General features: G+C 47.6%; 1 long non-coding RNA gene across 1 annotated transcript in view; it reads right to left on the bottom strand.

Annotated features, from left to right (window-relative positions):
• The window catches only part of LOC143943123 (uncharacterized), a 50,353-nt gene extending 24,646 nt beyond the window's left edge, over nt 1–25,707 (bottom strand). Inside the window, exon 1 of the long non-coding RNA XR_013264883.1 lies at nt 25,613–25,707. This is a non-coding gene — a long non-coding RNA (uncharacterized LOC143943123). The remainder of the gene's footprint in view (nt 1–25,612) is intronic.
• Between the last annotated feature and the right edge of the window lie 217 nt (nt 25,708–25,924).

Below are 25,924 nucleotides of genomic sequence, written 5' to 3'. Positions count from 1 at the left end.
CAAGTGGTGTAACAGGGTTTACAACCACTTTAAAGGACCTTAAAGTAGTGTTCAGTGGAACAGGTGCCACCATGTGTAAGTTTTCCCTCACCACCTGTTCCACTGAGAACTGCTGCAAAGAATACATAAGTAATGAGTAACTTTAACCAATATTTTCATACCTCAAACCGTAATGTTATGCATGTACAAGTGTTTCAAATGCTATTACTGTACAAACATAGCATTCCTGTTGTAAAAATTGCATGAAGAACCTCATGTTGAGAAATTGTGATTGTCACTGTATTAGTCCTACATCAGTACCACCACCACATCATTATTGTCCTTAGACATGTTACCAGCAGTTTAGTCTTGGATGCATTTTCTAACTTGTGGTCATACATTGTAAAAATCAACATATTTAAGCATTTTCTGAGTAACTTTTTATGAACCACTTTTTGCTGACAGCAGTCCTTCCAACATTGGAGTGGAAAAATTGTTTCTAAGATCAGTTTTCATTAACTTCACAGATGAAAACACACCTTCTACCTCAGCCATCCCATGTGGAAGGGAAAGCATAGTTTTTCCAGATCTGGGAACTTAGGTACTTTCAGATTGCCCTGAAGGATACAGCTTTGCCTTACCATGTGCCAATTAGAATCATATGTTTGAATCTGAGCAATATCAGTGAAATCTGTCACTTGGTATTCAATAAATTCAGTTTGCAGTCTGTTAAAATCAGATGGGGGAAAAATTATTTGCTAGTTCAATAATGTCCCCAGAATCAGCAGTAGACCTGTTTGAAGGTTTTTAGTAAGGCCAACAGCTGAATGATCCAGTTTCCAATGGGCATCTGTTTTTTAAAAGCAGTTTTTGCTCTTGTGTACAATGTTGTTGCTTGGCCCATGAACCGTTGAACAGCTGACATCATCTATTGTAGACAGATCTTCTTTGATAGCCAATGAAAATGCTGTTTGATGATTTGAAGTTTGCACAATTAATGTGGTCAAATGCTAATTGGTGCATAATTTTCAAGGGCAGCTAAGAGGTTTGGCCTGATAAAGTAGCACATATAAGACTTTTCAGCAGTTGGCAGTATTTCAAGTACAAGTCAGGCAACATAACAGAATTTCTCTGGAAAATTTGATTGAATTGGGTGAAATTTGGCAGAACTGCTTGAAGAAATAGAAAGTAGCTCTTAGTGATAGGATCCTATAGCAAGAGTGTTATCTTTTCCGCAGTTAACAAGCAGTTTGCATCATCACTTGACTGAAAATAACTTAACAGGGCATTATATTGATTGAGACTGTGGTTGACACTCAAGCATAGAAAGCCATTTGATAGAACATAGCTGCAAATTCTTTACACAATCTGCCTCAACAAATTCCTGAGATTTGTGATACAACTGTAAATATTTTCAACAATGTGCAAAGTAGTTACAATAAGTACTGTATGTGTATGCAAAGTTGCTCGACAGTTTTAGGTATGTCTCCACAGGCATCTGCAGCACACAAGGCAGCAATATGGCCTGGTATGGATTTAAAGGAGAACCCCTACGCTGAAAAAAACGGTGTGGGAGTCCCCCCAAAGTCCATAGCAGACCCTTATCCGAGCACGCAGCCCGGCCGGTCAGAAGAGCGGGACAAGACCATCGAAATTGAAAGAAGACCCCCCGAAGTCGGAAGAAGACCCCCGGACAGCGGCGGCGACGAAGGAGAAAGCCGGGCTCCCCAAAGCACCCCCCCATGTTGAGGGCACACAGCCTGGTATGGTTCAGGAGGGGGGCACTCCTCGTCCCCACCCCCTTTCCTGACTGGCCAGCACTCCTCGTCCCCACCCCCTTTCCTGACTGGCCAGGCTGCGTGCTCGGGTAAGGGTCTGCTATGCACTTTGGGGGGCCCCCACGCCGTTTTTTCGGCGTAGGGGTTCCCCTTTAAATCCATACCAGGCGACGGGGCTCGCAAGATGTCAATCTCGCCGATGGAGGCGGTGACATCGACTTCCTTCGCTAGTCCCTTTTATAGAATATTTAAAAAAAAGTCACAGTTACTTTGCTGAGTAACTAATTACTTTTCCAATGTAGTAACCGAGTTACTAACGCAATTACTTTTTGGGAGAAGTAATTTGTAACTTAACTAATTACTTTTTTAAAGTAAGATGACCAACACTGTCAATCAGTAATGAAAAGTGACAACAATATATTTTTTGGCACAAGAGCTATTTTTATTGCATATTGATCTTTTTGATTAGCATGAAACCTTTGGTATGCTTACAACAAAGGGAATGCACCAATTTGAAGTCTAAGGCCGCGTAAACACGCGGGGACTGTTCGCTCAACTTTGTGCGCTGAACAGTGTTTCGGCGGACAGTCCGCTCGTGTGTGGGCTTTCAGCGGACAGTTTCAGCGGACAGTCTGCTGAACAAAGTTTTTCGGAAATTCCGAAAAACTGTCCGCTGAAACTGTTTCAGCGAACAGTCCCCTCGTGTGTAGGCTTGTTCGTCAAACTAAGTTCCGCGCATGCTCAGAAAGGATTTACACGCCGAAGTTTGCATTGCAGTGTATAGGACGTCGTTTTCTAGTCCCGTCGTACGTGCCGTTCACGTCATCGCGCACGGTTTCAGCGGACTGTTCGTTCGTCGTGTGTGGGCAAGTCCGTCCATGCTAATTTTGAGCGGACTGTCCGCTGAAACTGTTTGACGGACAAAGTTGAGCGAACAGTCCCCGCGTGTGTACGCGGCCTCAGAACCAGTCAGCCATGCTATTATTAAGATCATATTATATTTGGCAAAAAAATACCTATTTTCAACCCAGTCAAACAATTTTTATTTTATGAGCCAATATTTTTCATTTTGTGCTTTGTTTAGCAAATATAACAATTTCAGAGTTAGCTTGCCTAGCTCCAATAATAGATTTGTGTTTGTAACTTGCAGCATAAATATGGACATCACAAACACCACCATGTACTACACCAGGGGTGCCCACCGTTTTGAAGAGCAAGGGCCACTTAAGCGACTTGGTAACCGGTCGCGGGCCACAATGAAAGAGCAGACGGATGATAGGTCCGTGCAGAGCGGGCATGGACACAGCCCACTCTACTCTATGGGTCATCTGATCTGATCCGCCCAGATGGAAGGGTATTGATCCCTTCTGTTTTTTTTTTGTTTTTTTCAGATTGGTGGTAGGCAGGTGTAAAAGAACACAAATCTGTTTACATCTGCCGTTTCATAGAGGTGAATGGAGGGTCTGATTGGGTTGGGCCGATTGTGTGAAAGCAGCCTTTCACACTAATGCAGCGCAGTGTACCTGTGTCTTTCCTCAGGGCAGGTAACCTGAAGGTGCACTGCCCCTGCGGGTCAGTTTGAAAACAGCCCAGTAACCACTGCGTAGATATGCCCATATATACACTGCAATTTTAGTAATAAACTGACCTTTAATAACAGTCTTCCATTCAGGTATTGCCTGCTGTTGCTGTCCCAGGCAGAGTGCATTTGATATCACAGCTCTGCTCCACAGCTGCTTGCTTTGCCGGCTTCATTAACAACACAGATGCTCTAGGATGGCGGGTCGGCAACCCATGATCTGGGCTTGTCAATCTGCCATCCCAAAGAAGGAGGTTGCGGGCCACATCAGAGGGCTCCGCGGGCCACATGTGGACCCTGGGCCACTGGTTGGGCACCCCTGTGCTACTCTAAACAATTTTCTACACCGCAGACACTTTGCATTTTTTTTTAATCATCATCTGCTGATAACCAGTATTTGACCTGCAGATCTGTTAGCCATGAGCTGGAGATGGAGCAATGCCTCAGTTTCTTGCGCTTTTTTGCCCGGAAGCTCAGACTTTGCCCCTTCCATACATTCCATTTGTAAAGTGCAACTACACACACTGTAAACTAAAACACACACCTGAACTGTTGTGTTAGGCCGCGTACACACGCGCGGACTGTTTGCCCAACCTTGTTCGTCAAACAGTTTCGGCAAACAGTCCGCTCAAAATTTGCATGAGCGGACTTGCCCACACACGAGCGGACTGTTTTAACGAACTGTTTGCCAAACAGTCCGCTCAACTTTTGAAATGAACGGACTCGCCCACGTAAGGCGGAGGCAAATCCGCCCATTTCGAGCGCGTGTACAGGTAGGCGGGGCCCGCGAAGGAGACGTCGCGGGCTCCGCCGCCTGGAATGGGCTTAAAGGGGAACCCCAACGCCGAAAAAAATCGGCGTGGGGGTTCCCCCAAAGTCCACACCAGACCCTTGTCCGAGCACGCTACCCGGCCGGCCAGGAAAGGGGGGCGAGCGAGCGCGCCCCCCCTCCTGAGCCGTACCAGGCCGCGTGCCCTCAACATGGGGGGGTGCCTTGGGGAAGGGGGGGCCGCGCGGCCCCCCCACCCCAAAGCACCTTGTCCCCATGTTGATGAGGACAAGGGCCTCTTCCCGACAACCCTGGCCGTTGGTTGTCGGGGTCTGCGGGCGGGGGGCTTATCGGAATCCGGGAGCCCCCTTTAAGAAGGGGGCCCCCGGATACCGGCCCCCCACCCTATGTGAATGAGTGTGGGGTACAATGTACCCCTACCCATTCACCTGTGAAATAAAGTACAAAAAAAAACACAACACAGGGGAAAAAATATTTTATTGCACAGCTCCGGGGGTCTTCCGTCTTCGGGGGTCTTCTCGCCGGACTCCTCCGCTATGTGTGTGTAGCTCTTTTACTAGCGGAGGAGTCCGGCTTTCTTCCTCCCCGCCGCCGGCCTCTTCTCCCGACTTCGGGGGTCTTGTCCCCCTCTTCGGTTCTTCTGCCGGGCCACCGCGCCTTCTTGTAGCTCTTTTACAGGCGGTGGCCCGGTCTTCTGTCGCCGCTGCCTTCCGTTCTTCTGTCGCCGCCTTCGGTTCTTCTGCCGGGCCACCGCGCCTTCTTGTAGCTCTTTTACAGGCGGTGGCCCGGTCTTCTGTCGCCGCTGTCGTCGCCGCCGCCGCCGCCGCCTTCCGTTCTTGTTCTTCTTCTTGTTCTTCTGCTTCTTCTCCTGGAGATGTTGACTCGACGAGCTCTCCGGCCGGAATGCCAGAGCCGCGCTGTGCGGTCACTTATATAGTGACAATGGGGCGGTGTCACATGGTATATGTCACATGGGTTGGTCACATGGTGACCCCGCCCCCTTACGATGTCATAGTCCCCATGTGACATCAACCCATGTGACCAACCCATGTGACATATACCATGTGACACCGCCCCATTGTCACTATATAAGTGACCGCACAGCGCGGCTCTGGCATTCCGGCCGGAGAGCTCGTCGAGTCAACATCTCCAGGAGAAGAAGCAGAAGAACAAGAAGAAGAACAAGAACGGAAGGCGGCGGCGGCGGCGACAGAAGACCGGGCCACCGCCTGTAAAAGAGCTACAAGAAGGCGCGGTGGCCCGGCAGAAGAACCGAAGGCGGCGACAGAAGAACGGAAGGCAGCGGCGACAGAAGACCGGGCCACCGCCTGTAAAAGAGCTACAAGAAGGCGCGGTGGCCCGGCAGAAGAACCGAAGAGGGGGACAAGACCCCCGAAGTCGGGAGAAGAGGCCGGCGGCGGGGAGGAAGAAAGCCGGACTCCTCCGCTAGTAAAAGAGCTACACACACATAGCGGAGGAGTCCGGCGAGAAGACCCCCGAAGACGGAAGACCCCCGGAGCTGTGCAATAAAATATTTTTTCCCCTGTGTTGTGTTTTTTTTTGTACTTTATTTCACAGGTGAATGGGTAGGGGTACATTGTACCCCATACTCATTCACATAGGGTGGGGGGCCGGTATCCGGGGGCCCCCTTCTTAAAGGGGGCTCCCGGATTCCGATAAGCCCCCCGCCCGCAGACCCCGACAACCAACGGCCAGGGTTGTCGGGAAGAGGCCCTTGTCCTCATCAACATGGGGACAAGGTGCTTTGGGGTGGGGGGGCCGCGCGGCCCCCCCTTCCCCAAGGCACCCCCCCATGTTGAGGGCACGCGGCCTGGTACGGCTCAGGAGGGGGGGCGCGCTCGCTCGCCCCCCTTTCCTGGCCGGCCGGGTAGCGTGCTCGGACAAGGGTCTGGTGTGGACTTTGGGGGAACCCCCACGCCGATTTTTTTCGGCGTTGGGGTTCCCCTTTAAGCCCATTCCAGGCGGCGGAGCCCGCGACGTCTCCTTCGCGGGCCCCGCCTACCTGTACACGCGCTCGAAATGGGCGGACTTTCCGAGCGGGAACAGTCCGCTCATTTCGAAAGTACAGCGGACAGGCCCACACACGGGCGGACTGTTCGCTCAAACACAGTTTCAGCGGACAGTTTTTCGGAATTTCCGAAAGACTTTGTCCGTCCAACTGTCCGCTGAAACTGTCCGCTGAAAGCCCACACACGAGCGGACTGTCCGCCCAAACACTGTTCAGCGGACAAGGTTGGGCGAACAGTCCGCCCGTGTGTACGCGGCCTTACAGCTGTTAAATGTGTACAATTTTAAACCAAAGAGCTCTTTAAAACCTTGTCCCAATTCTCTAATGCTGCATACACACGATCGGACTATTCGACGACCTTAGTCTGGCAGACAATCCGCTGGACTTTCCAGTGGAGGTCTGCCGGCCTTTTAAGCGAACGGACTTGGCCACACACGATCACTCCAAAAGTCCGGTGGTTTCTAACGCGATGACCTACAGCACTTACGACGGGACTACAAAAAGGAAGTCCAAGACCCAGAATGGCACCCTTTGGGCTCCTTCTGCTAATCTCATATTTATCTTGTGTTAGTAGAAGTTTGGTCAGAGACGATTCGTGCTTTTCAGACTTCAGCTTAATTCGATTGTTTTCTGCGGTTCAGTCTGTGCTTGTGAGGTTTATATCTGCTTTTCAGTGCATGTGGATCAGTTCGTACCTGTTCGCAGGTGGTTCTGGTCCACTCGTTCCTGTTCTTCAGGTCCTTTTTCATAGGCCTTGCTGTTCTTCAGTGCGTTCGGTTAAGTTCGTTTTACCAGCCGACCGTTTTGAAGCCATGGAGTGTGGATGTACTCGTTCTCGAGTTAGTGCTGTATGGGGGCTTGGTGTTAGGGTTAATACTTTGACCCGAATCCAGTCCAAGAACAGGGCGAGGAGAAGTTCATGGACGAGGAATTGGCTGCGCCAGCGTGACAAATTCTCGCACATGCTTTTGCTCTGTGAGATCCGTGAGAATAATCCTAAAGATTTCAGGAATTATCTCAGGATGACGGGCCCCGCTTTTCACCATCTGCTGGCTTTGCTGACCCCTTATATCAGCAGGCAGAATACCTGCATACGGCAAGCCATCACTCTGGAGCAGAGGCTAGTCGCCACGTTGCGGTAGTGGCGACAGGGAGAAGCTTGCAAGACCTCAAGTTCACGACAGGCATCTCCCCCCAGGCTCTGGGGATCATTATTCCAGAGACCTGTTCTGCCATCATTCAGGGCCTGCAGAAGGACTATATTAAAGCTAAGTGTTCTCCTTTAACATTACATTATATCTATTGTATGTTTGCTAATGTATTGTAATAATTTCATCATTACCTAATTACTATGATAGGAATATGCTGTGAATGTCCCCTTTATATTCATGCATGCATTTTTCAAATTTGTTTATTTTTAATTTTTCCTTTTGTGGCCTACATGCATATTTGCCTTCACTCACCTCCCCAGCATGCAATCCTGGGCCCTATACACCCATAGCCTAGTCCCTTTTTAACAATTTATATTTGTCAGCTCCATTGTACTGCTTTACCCTCCCCCACCCTCTTTTAAATGTCTTTAGGTGTAATGTGTGGTCTTCAAATTAATTAGAACCTCTCTCCCACCCTCTTTTAAATATATACAGGTGTAATGTGTGGTCTTCAAATTAATTAGAACCCCCCACCCTCTTTTAAATGTCTTCAGGTGTAATGGGTGGTCTTCAAATTAATTAGAACCCCCCATCCTCTTTTAAATGTCTTCAGGTGTAATGTGTGGTCTTCAAATTAATTAGAGAGCCCCCACCCTCTTTTAAATGTCTTCAGGTGTAACGCGGGGTCTTCAAACTAATTAGAACCCCCCCCCCCACCATCTTTTAAATGTCTTCAGGTGTAATGTGTGGTCTTCAAATTAATTAGAACACCCCCACCCCCATAAATTATGTTCTATGGGCCATCAGGGGGGTGAGAAATCTGAGAAGTGGGCCTTATCTATATTTTTGAAAGACTACTTATAAAAAAATGTTATACTGCTGTTGTTCAAAAATGTTTTTGTTTCATTTGTTAGCAATTTTTTTTTTTAAGTGCTTATAATTTTTTCTTTGTGTTTGACTCCACAGTTTCCTTCCACACCACAGGAATGGCACACTGTGGCTTCCCAGTTCGCTGACCGTTGGGACTTTCCAAACTGTGGAGGGGCGATCGACGGGAAACATGTGCGGATTGTGCCACCACCCCATTTGGGCTTTACTACTGGAATTACAAGGGGTTCCATAGTGTTTTGATGGCGGTGGTGTCGGCACAATGGGATTTTCTATACGTGGATGTGGGGAAGAACGTCCGGATGTCAGATGGACGAGTGTTCAACCAGACAGATTTCTGCCATCGTCTCCAGACTGGTGGCCTGGGATTGCCACCAGATGCGGATAATGTGGAGGGACTCCCCTTTGTCTTCATTGCCGATGAAGCCTTCAGTCTGGGCGACCACCTGATGAGGCCGTTCTCCCAAAAGACCCTCACCCCGGAGAGGAGGGTTTTTAATTACCGGCTGGCCAGAGCAAGAAGAGTTGTTGAGAATGCCTTCAGGATTATGGCCAGCTGGTTCTGTTTTTAACATCCATAAACCTTGCAGAGTACAAACTAAACCATGCAATCCTCTGTTGTTGTGTTCTTCATAACTTTTTAAGGAGACATTCTGGCACTTACTTACAATCAATTGGGCCTGAGGCCGGACTTATTACACAATCACCAAAACTCACAGGCCTGGATCCTGGCTATCCTGGCTTGGCCCCCCAAATAGCACGCCAAGTGCGTGACCAATACGTTAACTATTTTAATGGTAGTGGGCCATTGCAATGCCAGCTGACCTTTAAAACTTTAAATTTCTTAAAAAATACATTTTTGTCTGATAAAATCTTGAGTTTTTCTTCTTGTTTGCTTTTCTTTTTGGCCGTCTCCTAGGTTCTCCTAGTGCACTTGTAGTGAAAAGTGTTTTTCCCTTTAGTAAATAAGCCCCTTTGTCACTGAAAACACAAAATGACTTCCCAAACTGGTATTGAGTATTGAAAGCCACACACATTGTTGTTGTTTAACATTTTTATTAGTACACATTCAAATATGTGTGTTTTATTTTATATTTTCATTATCAATCAAAATTTATATAATTTTTTTTATATTTTTTGGTAAACAATATTTTTTTTTATTTTGTTATTTTTTTCTCTTTTTTTTTTTTTTTTTTAAATATGTCTTTTAAAACAGGGTTTTTGGTATAAAAAACTAAAATGCACAACTCTGGAACTTACAAAGTTCAATGTGTAAAACATTATCAGGTGATGTCACCCATGTAAAAGCCAAATTTTGAAGATGCACACAAATTGGAAGTCCAAATGGGTAATGTCATCATGTGCTATCTCCCATCATGGGGGATCAATGGACATGTTTTGTGGGTGCAATCCCTTCCTCTTACCTACTAGCATTATGAGGAAGGGGTTGCAAACATAAAATGCGTACATTGAGATCCCCTGATGGCACATAGCACATGTTGGCACACCGTGTGAATCTTCAAAATTTGGCGTCCAAAATCTGTAAACAATTCTATAACCAAATATTCTTCTGATTTCGCAAGACAATGAAGAACATGATCAATTGTGTTTTAGGGAAAAGGGGATTAGATTCTCCACAAAACATTGATCATGTTCTTAATTTCCTGCTGCATGGTGTCCAACTGATTTTGTATACTGTCCATTTGTTTGCACATGGTGTGTAGCTGGTTGCACATACTGTCAATGTGCCCATTCCAGGCCATGATCTGCCCAATTAGTCTTTGGGCGCTGTCACTTGTAAATGGCTCTGCGGCTTGCCCTTCCACAACCAGATCATCACCTAAAAATTGTGTAGAAAAAAAATTGTGAAAAAAATATGCAGGCATAAATTGATTACCTTAAGCTGGGTTGTCAGACACTCACCTGGTGGGGTGCATATCTCAGCCACTTCCACCACCTCTCCTTCCTTCACATCCTTGGGTGGGCTTGGGCTAACTACCCAATCAGGCTGGTAAGGTCGGGGGGTCCCGGGATGCTCTAACTCTTGTCTGAGTCTTTGTTCCCCTATGAGAATGAAACAAAAGGTATACTTTTATTAAGCACATTGATATTTGAGTCCAGAAATAGGAATATGAAACATTGGTTCAAAGTGGTGTACAATTATTAGCTGTTTGTTCCAAGATCCTAGTTAAAGCGGGAGTCCACCGGGACTCCGCGTTTTTTTTTTTTTTTAAAAGCCAGCAGCTACAAATACTGCAGCTGCTGACTTTTAAAATAGTGACACTTACCTGTCCAGCGCGCCCGCGATGTCGGCACCCGAAGCCGATCTCTAGATCGACACTCGAGTGCTGCCGCCGCCATCTTGGGTATGGGAATCAGGAAATGGAGCCTTTCGGCTTCATTTCCCGGTTCCCTACTGCGCATGCGCGAGCCGCGCTGCGCAATGAGGATGGTCCCCGCTGCCTCTGGGATCTGTGTGTTTCCCAGCAGGCAGCAGGGCACTTGCGGGAAGGGGCGGGCACTTGCGGAAAGGGGCGTAAGTTACGCCCCTTTCCACAGAGAGCTATCCCGGAAGTGGGTGCAGTTACCTGGATTATCCAGGTAACTGCACCCCCCTCCCCCCTGAAAGGTGCCGATTGTGGCACCGGAGGGGGGGAGGGTTCCGATGAGCGGAAGGTCCACTTTAGGGTGGACCTCCGCTTTAAAGACATGATTAAAATTCCTTTTTAACCAAACTGCAATACTTTACCTCTTTTGGCCAAGTTTCACAGATGGAGACCCTGTGTGGGTTACCCTAAAAAATGTTCTATGATGTCCCACACCACACTAGTGCTCCTGAGTCCAGATGTTGAAACAGGTGCTGTGTCCTCTCCTTACATTACACTGACGAAAGTTCTAAAACATTCTACTGTTAAAGACATCTACACAACAATATCCTAAACTGAGTGTAATAATACAATTTATCCTGACCAAAATGAAAATATACCCTGTACCAGCTAAATACAGAGAATTTATTTATGACAAACGAACAACTTTTATTAAACACTGAATGTATTATCTGAAAATCACCACTATTTACATACATTTTTCTATACGAACGATATTTACGAACGATCACGGACAGTATAAATGAAAAGTCCATGGATCGGCATGCAAGTTAAGTATCAGCATAAGAGTGCACGACAAGTACTTACTTTTTTTAAGCACCTTTTTGATTCTTTTATACTGATCCGGCTCCCTCGTTTTTATATCGGACCAGCGCTTCCTCAATTGGTCTTTAGCCCATCGTACACCAAATTTCTGCTCCAGAGTGCTCACAATTGAAGACATTATTTGGTCCTTCCCCAAATTGGGTTGGGGTACGGACCATTTTTGCCATCATAGTCCTCCCTCATCAAGATGTCCACCATCACCACCATTTCTTCAAATGCCATGTTGGTGGCCTTAAATCTCCTCTTTGATCCGGATGTATGGGGTTCCGGGCTTTCCTCCGTGCTAGTTGCTGAAAATGTGTCCCCCATCTTTCTGTATTTACTCCCACTGCGCAACGAAGAGAGAAGGGGCAGGGAAATTTCGTCACAAGGAACATCAGGGGCGGGCAACGTGGGCGATATAAAGCTAATATGATGCCGTCCGTATGTCCGAATGGAATTAGCGAGCGTTCTGAACGAAGGTAAGATCCTAACATGGCCCATGGTCTATACTGCTTTAAATTTTAGGCCTGAACTGAGACAAGATGCTGAGACTATGCATTGACCATGGATGTTTTAGATTTGTGTGTGTGTGTGTGTGTGTGTGTGGGGTGGGTGCTGTGTGTGTGGTGGGTGCTATGTGTGTGTGGTGGGTGCTGCGTGTGTGTGTGTGTGGTGGGTGTGTGTGTGGTGGGTGCTGTGTGTGTGTGGTGGGTGCTGTGTGTGTGTGTGTGGTGGGTGCTGTGTGTGGTGTGTGTGTGTGTCACCTATATTGTGAGAAAAATAATACTGTGAGTTTAGACTGACATTAGTGTTTTTGTCTTGTGTATTGTCTTTCAGAAAAAAAATGTCAACATTTAACCCTAACCCCTTTAAGGAGGAGGCTTTTATGAGCCAGTTCATTGAACTGTATCACACACACTGAAACCTGTGGGAGGTAAAGCACCCTTTGTATTCAAACCGAGAAGCACGGAAGGCAACACTGGTGCCACTTTTGGAGTTTGTGAAGACTCGACTCCCCGAGGCAGACATTAAGTTTGTGGAAACTAAAATCGTAATAGTGCGTAATATGTATAAGCGGGAGCACAACAAGATCATGAAGTCCCGCACATCAGGCGCAGCAGTAAATCAGATTTATGTACCCAAGCTGTGGAACTACAACAAACTCCGTTTTTTGGATGACCAGATGGAAGCAAGGCAATCACTTTCAACCCTTCCCTCCACCCCAGCTGAGGCGTCCCAGGAAGAACCAGGCCCTTCCATCCTGGAAGAAGTGGATGCGCCCAGCTGGAGCCAGGTATATTTTATTTTAGCAAATATTGATTGTCCTAATATTAATGATGTAAAGTTAAATCTTTGATTGCTTGCAAATCTATGATTTAACCCCAAATTATATTATGTATACATATCACTATACAGTAGTGGCCAAAAATGTGGATAAAATATTGGTACTACAGCTTGAAAAATGCTGGGGTCAAAATGATAGCCTTTTAGATTTCTGGAAAAATCAATTTGTAAGTGAGAAAACTGAAAATTTATATCAAACACTTACCGTAATTTTCCTTTCCTGATGGACTCCATGGTAGCCTACATGTGGGTTAATCCTGCCCCATCATACCTCATAGGACACTTCTCCCATAAATCTTTGCTCTGGGCCAGAGGCCGTGTTCCATAATTTAGCCTACTCCAGCCACTGGGAGGGAACTCCTACTGCCATGGAGTCCATCAGGAAAGGAAAATTACGGTAAGTATTTGATATACATTTTCAGTTTTCCTGACAGACTCCATGGCAGCCTATGTGTGGGAAATAACTAGCCATACACACCTGGGTGGGCAGAGTGCTGGACAAAAGAAAAACGTTTAATTGGCACTATCAACAGACAAGATACGTAAACCAAACTTAAGAGAAGATAACAAGGCTGGCTCTATGCAGTAGTGTGCCATGAACGTGTTAATTGAAGACCACGAGGCCACCTTGCAAATAACTTCTGGAGCCACGTGACGTGATGCCGCCCATGAAGAACACACACTTCTAGTTAAGTGAGCAGTCACAGCTTCTGGAGGCGCCAAGCCCTTGGCTTTGTAAGCCCACTGAATGGCCTGAACAATCCATGCTGCGATAGATCTGGAAGAGGCACGCATTCCCTTATTCTTCCCATGAAAAGAACAAACAGGTGGTCAGTCTGACGGAAAGAAGCTGTAGCCTTAAGATACTGACTCAGAGCTCTTCCAACATCTAAGGGATGAACACTGGAATCCTTGGTAGATCTGAATGTTGGAAGAGAAATCTCCTAATTGTCATGAAACACAGATGCCACTTTGGGGTTTGAACCCAACATAGCAATTAAAACTACCCGATCAGGAAAAGAAAGAAAATAAATCCCAGAGAGCTGATTTCAGAGATCCTCTTGGCCGATGTTATAGCCACCAAGAAAGCAACTTTTAGAGAGATTCATTTGATAGAGGATTGATCTTCATGTTCCAACTCTCTACCTGAGAAAAAAAAAAAAACAGGACAAGATCCAATTAGAGAATCTTGGCTTTTTCTGAGGTCTGAGCCTTATTGCTCCTCTTAAAAACTACTGAGTAAGAGGAAGTCTAACCCAGGAAACACCTATAAAAGGTAGATATTGCAGAGACCTGGACTTGCAGCGAGCTGACTGACAATGAGAGATCCAAGCCCGATTGTAGGAAGCCCAGGATATCATGTATCTTTGGGTTATTGCAAGAACCTGCAGTAGAAGAGGAGTAGTCTGCATACTTTTTCCAAATCCTCTGGTAGACCCTGTTGGTGCCTGCTCTTCTGGCATTTAATAATGTGGAGATGGCCCTACTTGGACAGCCTAGGGCCTCCAACCTTCCCCTCTCAAGAACCAGATCAGATGTAGATGGTCCGGGCATAGATGTAGAATTGCCCCTTGTGATAGGAGATCTGGTCTGGAGGGTAGATGAACTGGGTCGGAGTTGCATCAGCAGTGGAAAGCATGGCCTGTCTGCAAAGTACGGGACGGGATCTCCACTTCTTCCATCCTGAGCCTCGACAGAAACCAGAGAATGACAGGTACTGTGGGAAAGGCATAGGCCCTGTGGAACCACCAATGGTCTGTCAGAGCATCTATCTGAAAGCCTGGGGACACCGAGACCTTGTGTAGTATCTCTCTAGCCTGAATTTGCATGGGGAGACAAAGAAGTCTACTTCCCGAATGAGTCCCAGGGACAGGAGTCCAGGACCCACCTGAAGACTTCGGAGGGGAAAGTCCACTCGTTGTCCAGAGAAACGCTTGACAGAAAATCTGCCTGAACGTTCTGGACTCCAGGGAGATAGATAGCTGTCAGGTCGGACAGGTTTTTCTGGGCCCAGATCATGATGGGCTCTACTCCCTTTGACAGGGAAAGACTGCAAGTACCCCCGTCTCTTGATGTATGCGACTGCCGTCATGTTGTCTAGTCTTAGGAGGACTGAGGCTCCTGCTGATAAGTGGTAAAAGGCCTGCAGAGCATAAAAACGCTGCCCGGAGTTCCAGAACATTGGAGACTATGCTGTGAGAGGGAAAATTCCATATGCCTTGGGCTACTTCTGTCAGGCAGAGAGTGCCCCAGTCCCTGTTGCTGGCATCTATAGTGATGGTGACCCAAGACAAAGGTGCGATGGAGTGACAATTGAGGAAGGTTTCTCTGTTGTAGCCACCAAGGAAGGCTCTCCCGCATGGATGAGGTTATTCGGATAGCGTGATCCCGAAGCCCTGGGTTCCACTGCTGGAGGAAGCCCTTCCACTGAGCCCACTTTACCATGGGTGTTGTTGTCACCATGGTCCCGACGATCTTTAGGCATTGAGAGGCTTGGAGATTAGAGGATGACATTGCAAGCCAAACTCTGTCCCAGGTTACTGGAATTTTTCCAGGTGTAACGAGATGGTGCTCTTGATAGTGTTGAAGTGTGCCCCGAGGAATACCAGGGACTGCATAGGATCCAGATGGCTCTTTTCCAAATTCAGAAGCCAACTGAACTCGAGTAGAGTGGAGATGACCTGGGATCAGCAACTGCTCCCTGTCTCGAGATAACAGCAGGTCGTCTACATAGTGATACTGACGGATACCTCTGGTCCTGATCAGAGCCACGACAGCCAACAATAGTTTTGAAAACACACAAGGCGATGTCATAAGCCCAAAGGGGACACAGGTGAACTACAAATGGATTTTATCGATAGTAAAGCGAAGGTATTTCTGGAATTCTGATGCTATCGGAACATGGAAGTAGGCATCCTTCAGGTCTATAGACACAAGCCAATTACCTGGTTGGATTGCTTGACTGATCGTGAGTAGTGTCTCCATCTTGAACTTCTCCTTCTTGATAAAAGAATTCAAGTGGGTAATGTCTATAACTGGCCTCCAGGAGCTGTTTTTTTTTTCTTCTACACCATGAAGAGGGGCGAGTAGACCCCTTAAAACCTTTACTTGGCTGGAACTGGAATTGCAGCACCTTAAGCCACAAGGGAGTATGCATAGGACAGGAGAATTAGCTTTATCTCTTCCGAGAGAGGCAAGCATGCCGACTCGCTCTGTCTGGGCAGGCACATTATCATAAAGATTTAGGGGCTACTTGTCCACCGGAAGATGCCCTTTTGAAAACGTCTGGCCTGAAGGCTGCTTTTTTTTTCTTCCAGGTCTTCCTGAACTCACGGCCAGGCCTATAGCGGCGAGCGTCCCTTGCTCTATCTGAACCTTGCCTTAGCTGTGTTCTCTCCTGGCCACAAGGCACACCTAGCCATGACATATGACAGCATGATCCAAGCCACCAGGCGAATTATGTCTAGGGAAGCCTCACCCAGAAAAGCCGCCGCCAACCTTAGCTCATGAATAGGTGAGCTCCCGGCCACTTCTTCCAAGATGCTCTTCAGAGAAGCATCTACGTCGTCTGTCCAGACTTCCAACACTTCAGAAAGAGCTGCGAGAGCTAGAGCTAGTTTGCAGGTCATATCCACTGTAATGTAGATCCGCTTGAGGTCAGTATCAATTTTCCTCTCCATGCCATCCCTAAAGGAAATAGTATCCTCCAATGGAAGTGTGACACTCCTCACCAAGCTCAATAGGGCTGCATCAATGAGAGGAGCCGACTCCAGGGATTTTAAATCCTTGCTTTTAAATGGATACATTTTTGATACCTTCGTTAACAGGCAATTCTTCCTTTCAACACCACCCCATTCATCAGTAATTATTGTGCCGAGTACACCCGAAAAGGGGAAATTGGGGCATTCTTTTTTGAGGTGTTTAAATATTTCCTGTTTGGAGGGTGCCTCCACTGGCTCTTCCCATCTCAACGCTTCTTTGGCAGCTTTGACCAGCTGTGGTACTAGGGCAAATTCAAAACCTGCACCAGGGTCATCTACCTCCACCTCATGGTCTGAGGCTTCAATTGAGGGATGGCTCGGCTGTGAAGGGCCTGGAGCCTCGAAATCATCCCTAATAGGGACTGACATAGTGTCGCCAGCAGGGTTATGGGTATGACCAGAATCCGCTTTACTTAGGGTCTCACAGACCACCTTTCTGACCAGTGCTTCCACTTGGTCTCCACCCTCTCTCTCTTTCTCTTGCGGCTTTAGAAAAGTATCACTCGTAGAGCGATTTACCTTTAGGAACCTGGGCCCCGCATACCCAGCAGGCTTTCCTCACAGAGCAGCTGGGGTGACGGTGAAAGTGTCACCCAGAGGTGGTTTTAGATTCCTCTCTGTGGTGCCTAGATCTAAAGGGAGCTCTATGACGTCTGGAGCTTGAAGAGGAGTGACGACTTTGAGACTTTGAGACCTCCATCACATCAGAGCCCGCTCCATCACATCAGAGCCCCCTCCATCACATCAGAGCCCCCTATATCACATCAGAGCCCCCTCCATCACATCAGAGCCCCCTATATCACATCAGAGCCCCCTATATCACATCAGAGCCCCCTCCATCACATCAGAGCCCCATATATCACGTCAAAGCCCCCTCCATCACATCAGAGCCCCCTCCATCACATCAGAGCCCCCTATATCACATCAGAGCCCCCTCCATCACATTAGAGCCCCCTCCATCGCATCAGAGCCCGCTTCATCACATCAGAGTCCCCTCCATCACATCAGAGCCCCCTCCATCACATCAGAGCCCCCTATATCACATCAGAGCCCCCTCCATCACATCAGAGCCCGCTCCATCACATCAGAGGCCGCTCCATCACATCAGAGCCCGCTCCCTCACATCAGAGCCCCCTATATCACATCAGAGCCCCCTCCATCACATCAGAGTCCCCTCCATCACATCAGAGCCCCCTCCATCACATCAGAGCCCGCTCCATCACATCAGAGCCCCCTCCATCACATCAGAGCCCCCTCCATCACATCAGAGCCCCCTATATCACATCAGAGCCCCCTCCATCACATCAGAGCCCCCTCCATCACATCAGAGCCCGCTCCATCACATCAGAGCCCCCTATATCACATCAGAGCCCCCTATATCACATCAGAGCCCCCTCCATCACATCAGAGCCCGCTCCATCACATCAGAGCCCCCTCCATCACATCAGAGCCCCCTATATCACATCAGAGCCCCCTCCATCACATTAGAGCCCCCTCCATCGCATCAGAGCCCGCTTCATCACATCAGAGTCCCCTCCATCACATCAGAGCCCCCTCCATCACATCAGAGCCCCCTACATCACATCAGAGCCCCCTCCATCACATCAGAGCCCGCTCCATCACATCAGAGGCCGCTCCATCACATCAGAGCCCGCTCCATCACATCAGAGCCCCCTATATCACATCAGAGCCCCCTCCATCACATCAGAGTCCCCTCCATCACATCAGAGGCCGCTCCATCACATCAGAGCCCGCTCCATCACATCAGAGCCCCCTATATCACATCAGAGCCCCCTCCATCACATCAGAGCCCCCTCCATCACATCAGAGCCCGCTCCATCACATCAGAGCCCCCTCCATAACATCAGAGCCCCCTCCATCACATCAGAGCCCCTATATCACATCAGAGCCCCCTCCATCACATCAGAGCCCGCTCCATCACATCAGAGCCCCCTATATCACATCAGAGCCCCCTCCATCACATCAGAGCCCGCTCCATCACATCAGAGCCCCCTATATCACATCAGAGCCCCCTATATCACATCAGAGCCCCCTCCATCACATCAGAGCCCCCTATATCACATCAGAGCCCCCTATATCACATCAGAGCCCCCTCCATCACATCAGAGCCTGCTCCATCACATCAGAGCCCCCTCCATCACATCAGAGCCCCCTATATCACATCAGAGCCCCCTCCATCACATCAGAGCCCCCTATATCACATCAGAGCCCCCTCCATCACATCAGAGCCCGCTCCATCACATCAGAGCCCCCTCCATCACATCAGAGCCCCCTATATCACATCAGAGCCCCCTCCATCACATCAGAGCCCCCTATATCACATCAGAGCCCCCTATATCACATCAGAGCCCCCTCCATCACATCAGAGCCCCATATATCACGTCAAAGCCCCCTCCATCACATCAGAGCCCCCTCCATCACATCAGAGCCCCCTATATCACATCAGAGCCCCCTCCATCACATTAGAGCCCCCTCCATCGCATCAGAGCCCGCTTCATCACATCAGAGTCCCCTCCATCACATCAGAGCCCCCTCCATCACATCAGAGCCCCCTATATCACATCAGAGCCCCCTCCATCACATCAGAGCCCGCTCCATCACATCAGAGGCCGCTCCATCACATCAGAGCCCGCTCCCTCACATCAGAGCCCCCTATATCACATCAGAGCCCCCTCCATCACATTAGAGCCCCCTCCATCGCATCAGAGCCCCCTCCATCACATCAGAGTCCCCTCCATCACATCAGAGCCCCCTCCATCACATCAGAGCCCGCTCCATCACATCAGAGCCCCCTCCATCACATCAGAGCCCCCTCCATCACATCAGAGCCCCCTATATCACATCAGAGCCCCCTCCATCACATCAGAGCCCCCTCCATCACATCAGAGCCCGCTCCATCACATCAGAGCCCCCTATATCACATCAGAGCCCCCTATATCACATCAGAGCCCCCTCCATCACATCAGAGCCCGCTCCATCACATCAGAGCCCCCTCCATCACATCAGAGCCCCCTCCATCACATTAGAGCCCCCTCCATCGCATCAGAGCCCGCTTCATCACATCAGAGTCCCCTCCATCACATCAGAGCCCCCTCCATCACATCAGAGCCCCCTATATCACATCAGAGCCCCCTCCATCACATCAGAGCCCGCTCCATCACATCAGAGGCCGCTCCATCACATCAGAGCCCGCTCCATCACATCAGAGCCCCCTATATCACATCAGAGCCCCCTCCATCACATCAGAGTCCCCTCCATCACATCAGAGGCCGCTCCATCACATCAGAGCCCGCTCCATCACATCAGAGCCCCCTATATCACATCAGAGCCCCCTCCATCACATCAGAGCCCCCTCCATCACATCAGAGCCCGCTCCATCACATCAGAGCCCCCTCCATAACATCAGAGCCCCCTCCATCACATCAGAGCCCCTATATCACATCAGAGCCCCCTCCATCACATCAGAGCCCGCTCCATCACATCAGAGCCCCCTATATCACATCAGAGCCCCCTATATCACATCAGAGCCCCCTCCATCACATCAGAGCCCGCTCCATCACATCAGAGCCCCCTCCATCACATCAGAGCCCCCTATATCACATCAGAGCCCCCTCCATCACATCAGAGCCTGCTCCATCACATCAGAGCCCCCTCCATCACCGCACCTCTCAACATCTGTCCCTATTTCAGGTTGGTGGGGGAGGGGGCCTCTCAGGAGGTGTTAGGATCGTTTACATTACAAAACATTTCTGACTGTTCATGTTGTGTCTGTGCTGGCAGGCCAGATGCAGTGTCAGTGGGCCTGTTTTAATCTGTGCCCACATGAGAGAACTCTCCTGCACAGCAGCGTGTCTCTTACCTAAGAAGCTCCTGGCCCAGGCTGCTAATCCTTAGACTTCTCTCCTCCAACCAATGAGAGCAGCGGAGGGGTGTGGTCTTGGGTCTGGGGAGAAGGCAAACTAGAAGCTCTGGACTGGATTACAGAGCTCAGCTGAGGTCCTGGGAGACACAGATTCCTGGATTCTGTTTCCAGAATTTTGTAATGGAAAGATCCAGTGTGTAGTGAACAATGAGTGCAGGGAGCCATGGGCCCCCTGGGGGTGTAAATTAGAAAGCGTTTTTTGGGTTTTCTCCACTGAACTGTCTTTGAAGCTGCACAGGCCTCCCCTGCTGGCCGGGCCCGGTACAACAGGGCTGGTTGTACTGGCTTATCAGCGGCCCTGGCTGCGGGGGACTGTTTATCAGGTGGTAGCACTATGGGCTTGAGGTCTGCTGGAGCACGGGTAATCTGTGTCGCTCTTCCTCCGTTTTTTGTTTTTTAAAAGACTCCTTCAATCTTGATGCTGTATGGTAATAATTCTGTATCTTTCTATCTTTCGATCATCATATTGCTTTTTTGATCTAATCACAGATAACCTCACGATGAAGCGGTTGAAACTAGTCGAGGAAACTGACATCTGTGATCAATTGCTTTATTGTGACTACTCACTGGTGACATACATGTGTGTTGCTATTATGTTTTTAATATGTAAATGATGATTTGTTTTTTGGCATCAATAATATCATCTGTAACTTTTATAATTATATTTTTTTGTTACATTATTCATTGTACTGTTTTTATTGTACCGCAATAGTCCAACTGCCCTCATTTATTTTGGTAGCCTGGTTGGGGATCAGGCTCCCAATCTTTATACTACTAAGGCCTGGATTACAGAAAACTTCATGAAAAGGTAAGACTTCATCTTGGTCCTAGGAGGAGGACAAAAAAAAAGAACACGGCCTCTGGCCCAGAGCAAAGATTCATGGGAGAAGGGTCCTATGAGGTATGAGGGGGCGGCATTAACCCACACGTAGGCTGCCATGGAGTCTGTCAGGAAACTGAAAATTATCTGTGATTGATGAAGCAAAAAATAAAACTTTGTCTGTTTTTTTTTGTTTTGTTTTTTATACACAGGATGAGCACACCCAGGAAGAGGATGGGACCAGTGGTATGGAGGAGGAGGCCAGGACCAGTGGTATGGAGGAGGAGGCCAGGACCAGCCGCAGGCAGGAGGTGGCTGGGCCCACCAGGAGCCTGACTGAAAGCCAAGTCCCTCCCCTCCGCATAACCACCAGAAGGCCCAGAGACCAGAGAATGATGCAAACTGAGGAGGAATCACTTGCTCTAATTCGTGAGGCAAGTCAATTCCTGAGCCAACCCCCTGTAATGGAAATTTGTAGGTTCTGTATATAATTGTATTCTATTTTATATGTATTGCACGATGCCCTCACTGTGCACACGGCACTAATAATGTTTTCAGTACATGTTTTGCATTCTTTCAAGTCCTGATTAGAATTAGCCTGCCTATGTAACGCCCCTTGTTACCATAAACGTACAATTGTAATATTAATGTGATACCTACGTAATCATGTGTATAAAAACCTTCACATGCGTCATAATAAAGGAGAACGGTTATTTGGAAAGATGCTGAGCGTATCTTTTGTGTCTGTTCCCTACTGCAGTAGTTATTAATATGGAACCACTAATCAATATGAGGATAGGAGTTGCCTATCATCAAAATATCCATTTCACCCCCAATGCTGAAGAGGCTTATGGGACATACTTGGCCAGCAGGCTGCTGGAGATGGAGAAAGGCCAACGACAACTGTGCAAGGGTATTTTTTTTGAGGCCCTTCAGAGGAGTTTGAGGGGCGAACTTACAGCAAACACCTATCTATATGATGCAGCCCCTACTGCTACTCCAACTCCTCCTCCTCCTCCTCCTCCTCCTCCTCCTCCTCCTACCACCACAAGTCCACCACCAGAGGCACAGCCTCCAAGGAAGGCTGCAGGAAAGTGTGGGGGGAAGACTGCAGGGCAGCATGGAGGGAAGGCTGCAAGGAAGAGTCGGAAGCGATTGCCTGGTTTCAGTCTGGTCTGACAGAAGACGTAGGCTGTTGTAGTACCACAGCCTGGGTACATACATGTCATCTGCTGCTGTTTCTGGTCTGTGGGATTCCTGGACCATGTTGTGCTCCCTATTTTATTGACTATGCACGATCCCAATTTTGTTGGCCACTGACTTGATGTGTGCCCTGGGGGACAAAAGGCTTCGTAAACTCCATAAGTTTCTCCAGTGTTGCCTTCCTCTTTATTTTGTTTTAACCAGAATAAATGGACATTTAATTTTCCCCAAATAATGTAATATGTGTTTTTATTCCAAAACCACAGTTTGTGAGTAGGCAAAAGACTATGGGGGTTATTTACAAAAGGCACATTCATTTTGCAATACAAGTGCTAACTACAAGTGCAAAGTGCAATTGAAATTGCACTGCAAATATATATATATATATGTATATATATTGTAGCAGAGCGTCCCAGAGAGAGCCAGGAAAAGTCCTGTTCGGGGGTTTATACCTCTCCCAGGCTCCTCTCATACACGTTCAGAAATTTGTGATCCATGATCCAGTTCGGATCTTGGTCCTCTTCCCCAGGCTAATTTAATCTCACCTGAGCAGACAGCCTTTGCTCTCTGCCTTGGACATACACACACAGTTGGTCTGTGAGAAGAGTAAGGTTGGTAAAACCTGTTAAGCAGTTCTTTGTAGAGACTGACAAGCAGTAGGCTTGTTCAGCCTGGTAGTGAGGGCCTGTAGACTGTATAGCTAGAGCCGTGACATGGCTAGGTTTTGTGTTTTTCTACTTTGCCCTTTATTTTGTTTTCTGGAGCACTGTACAGCACCTGTATATGGACTTGTATATACCACAAATAAACACAGCACTGTTGGTCACTTCATTTCTGGACTTGGTATCTGTGCCTGAGAAACAGCTCATCCCAGGGAGCTTTATACCTGCTACCTGTCCCCCAGGTTACTATATATATATATATATATATATATATATATATATATATATATATATATATATATATACAGTGCCTTGCGAAAGTATTCGCCCCCTTTAACTTTTCAACCTTTTGCCACATTTCAGGCTTTAAACATAAAGATATAAAATCCGTCCTGTACTTGCTTCTGAGCATGCGTCATTTTTGGTCCACAGATTGTCCGCTAGAAAGCTGAGTCCGGCGGACAATTTTGAGTCAAGGCTTCTTTCAAAGTCCCCCGGACTTTTGGGAAGAAAAAGTCGGCTGGAGCCCACACACGATCGAATTGTCCGCCGGATAGTCCGATCATGTGTATGCGACATTAGAATTCTATGGCTGAACCAGCCCAGACTGAGCTCTCTTCAATTTCAGTAACTGACTGTATAACCCAACCTTCTACAGCCTTGTGTGCTGTAGATGCCTGTATGTCTGATGAAAGTCAGGAAAGCTATAGTTGTTAATGACAATTGATCTTTTGGAACTTTGTAAAAATTTTTATCAAAACATTCTAGCTGCAATTATAGGTGCATCACGTGCAAAGATTGTTTTGAAGTCTTGGAAGGTGTCTAAAAAAAATAAAAGAAAGAAGATAAATGATATTGTTTGTTTGTGTTGCCCACTTGTGTTATACATTAGGCTGCAAAGACAAAATGTGTGTGTGCTGTATTGGTGTGAAAGATAACCGCTTACTATTAGATAAGCTGGTTATCTGATCTGATGGTGGTGGTGGTGGGGGTGGTGTCTAGCCACTTGCTGCACGCCGATGTATGTCCCTAAGTCAGCTATAAGATAAAAGTGGTCTCTGCGGCGGATTCGCCACAAGATCACTTTTTTCGGTGCCAGGAGAGGGCCCCCCTCCCGCTGTGATCCGGTGCCCTCTGCCGCTTACCAGAGCCGTCGGCGGCAATCGCATCTATCTCCTTACTAGGTATGGAGACAAGTGAGGGGAAGATGGCCCATCCCACCCATCTCCATACCATAGCAGGGCGGAAGCGACGTCAAAACGTCACTTCCGCCCATATGTCTTAAAGGCACATTTTTTTGTTGTCAAAAACAACTTTTTTTTTTTTTTGCATTTACGTTCAAATATGAGATCTGAGGTCTTTTTGACCCCAGATCTCATATTTAAGAGATTCTGTCATGCTTTTTTCAAAAATGCCCTGCACACGCGGTCGGACTTTCCAATGGAAAATGTGCGATCGGACTGTGTTGTCGGAAAATCCGATCGTGCGTGGGCTCCATTGGACTTTTTCCGTCGGAATTTCCGACACACAAAGTTTGAGATCTTGTTCTAAAATTTTCCGACAACAAAATCTGATTGTTTAAATTCTGATTGTGTGTAGACAATTCGGACGCACAAAGTGCCACACATGCTCAGAATAAATTATGAGACAAAAGCTATTGGCTACTGGCCTCTTTATAGTCCTGTCGTATGTGTTGTACGTCACCTCCTTCTGAACTATTGGATTTTCCGACAACTTTGTGCAACCGTGTGTATGCAAGACAAGTTTGGGCCAAAATGCGTCAGTAAATCAGACGGATTTTGTCATCGGAGTGTCCGACCGTGTGTACAGGGCATTACAAGGAATGTTTACATTGCTTGTAATAGGAATACAAGTGACACAATTTTTATTTATTTTTTTAAAACAGTGTAAAAATAAAAAATAAAAGATAAAATAATATATATATTTTTTTAAATGCGCCCTGTCCCGCCGAGCTTGCGTGCAGAAGCGAACGCACATGTAAGTAGTGCCCGCATATGAAAACGGTGTTCAAACTACATGATCGATAGAGCTGAAGTAATAATTCTAGTGCTAGACCTCCTCTGTAATGCAAAATATGCGACCGGTAGAATTTTTAATATGTTGCTTATGGAGATTTTTAAGGGTAAAATTTTGTCGCCATTCCACGAGTGGGAGCAATTTTGAAACGTGACATGTTGGGTATCAATTTAATACAAAAAGTGTATTTTTACATAAAAAAAGTGCGATTGTAAGACCGCTGTGCAAATACGGTGTGACAGAAAGTATTGCAACAACCGCTATTTTATGCTCTAGGATGTTATAAAAAAGGTATAATGTTTGGGGGTTCTAAAAAAAATTAAAAAAAATAAATCAGATTGTTGTGGCCTCAGTCTCCAGACTCCCAGCCGCCTCTCCCTCTAAGTTCCCTTTCCCAACACATAAACAAAGTAGAAATTCACAAAACAGTGGCTTCCAATAATTACATACTTACCAGAGGACATAGCTTCAATAAAAGGGACCTGGACGGGGGCAGTGCCAGTGGCTGGTCAATAGCAGTGGCATGATTGTCAGTCCAGGAGAACTTAAAGCGGAGGTCCACCCTAAAATGGACCTTCCGCTCATCGGATTCCTCCCCCCCTCTGGCGCCACAATTGGCACCTTTCAGGGGGGAGGGGGGTGCAGTTACCTGGATAATCCAGGTAACTGCACCCACTTCCGGGCTAGCTCTCTGCGGAAAGGGGCGTACATTACGCCCCTTTCCGCAAGTGCCCGCCCCCTTCCGCAAGTGCCCCGCTGCCTGCTG

The sequence above is a fragment of the Lithobates pipiens genome, unplaced genomic scaffold, assembly GCF_037356315.1.
Source record: "Lithobates pipiens isolate NorthernLeopardFrog02 unplaced genomic scaffold, aLitPip1_a1.2 Scaffold_30, whole genome shotgun sequence".
NCBI lineage: Eukaryota > Metazoa > Chordata > Amphibia > Anura > Ranidae > Lithobates > Lithobates pipiens.
The sequence above is the reverse complement of the archived record's forward strand: the minus strand, read 5'-3'. Positions and strand labels throughout refer to the sequence as shown.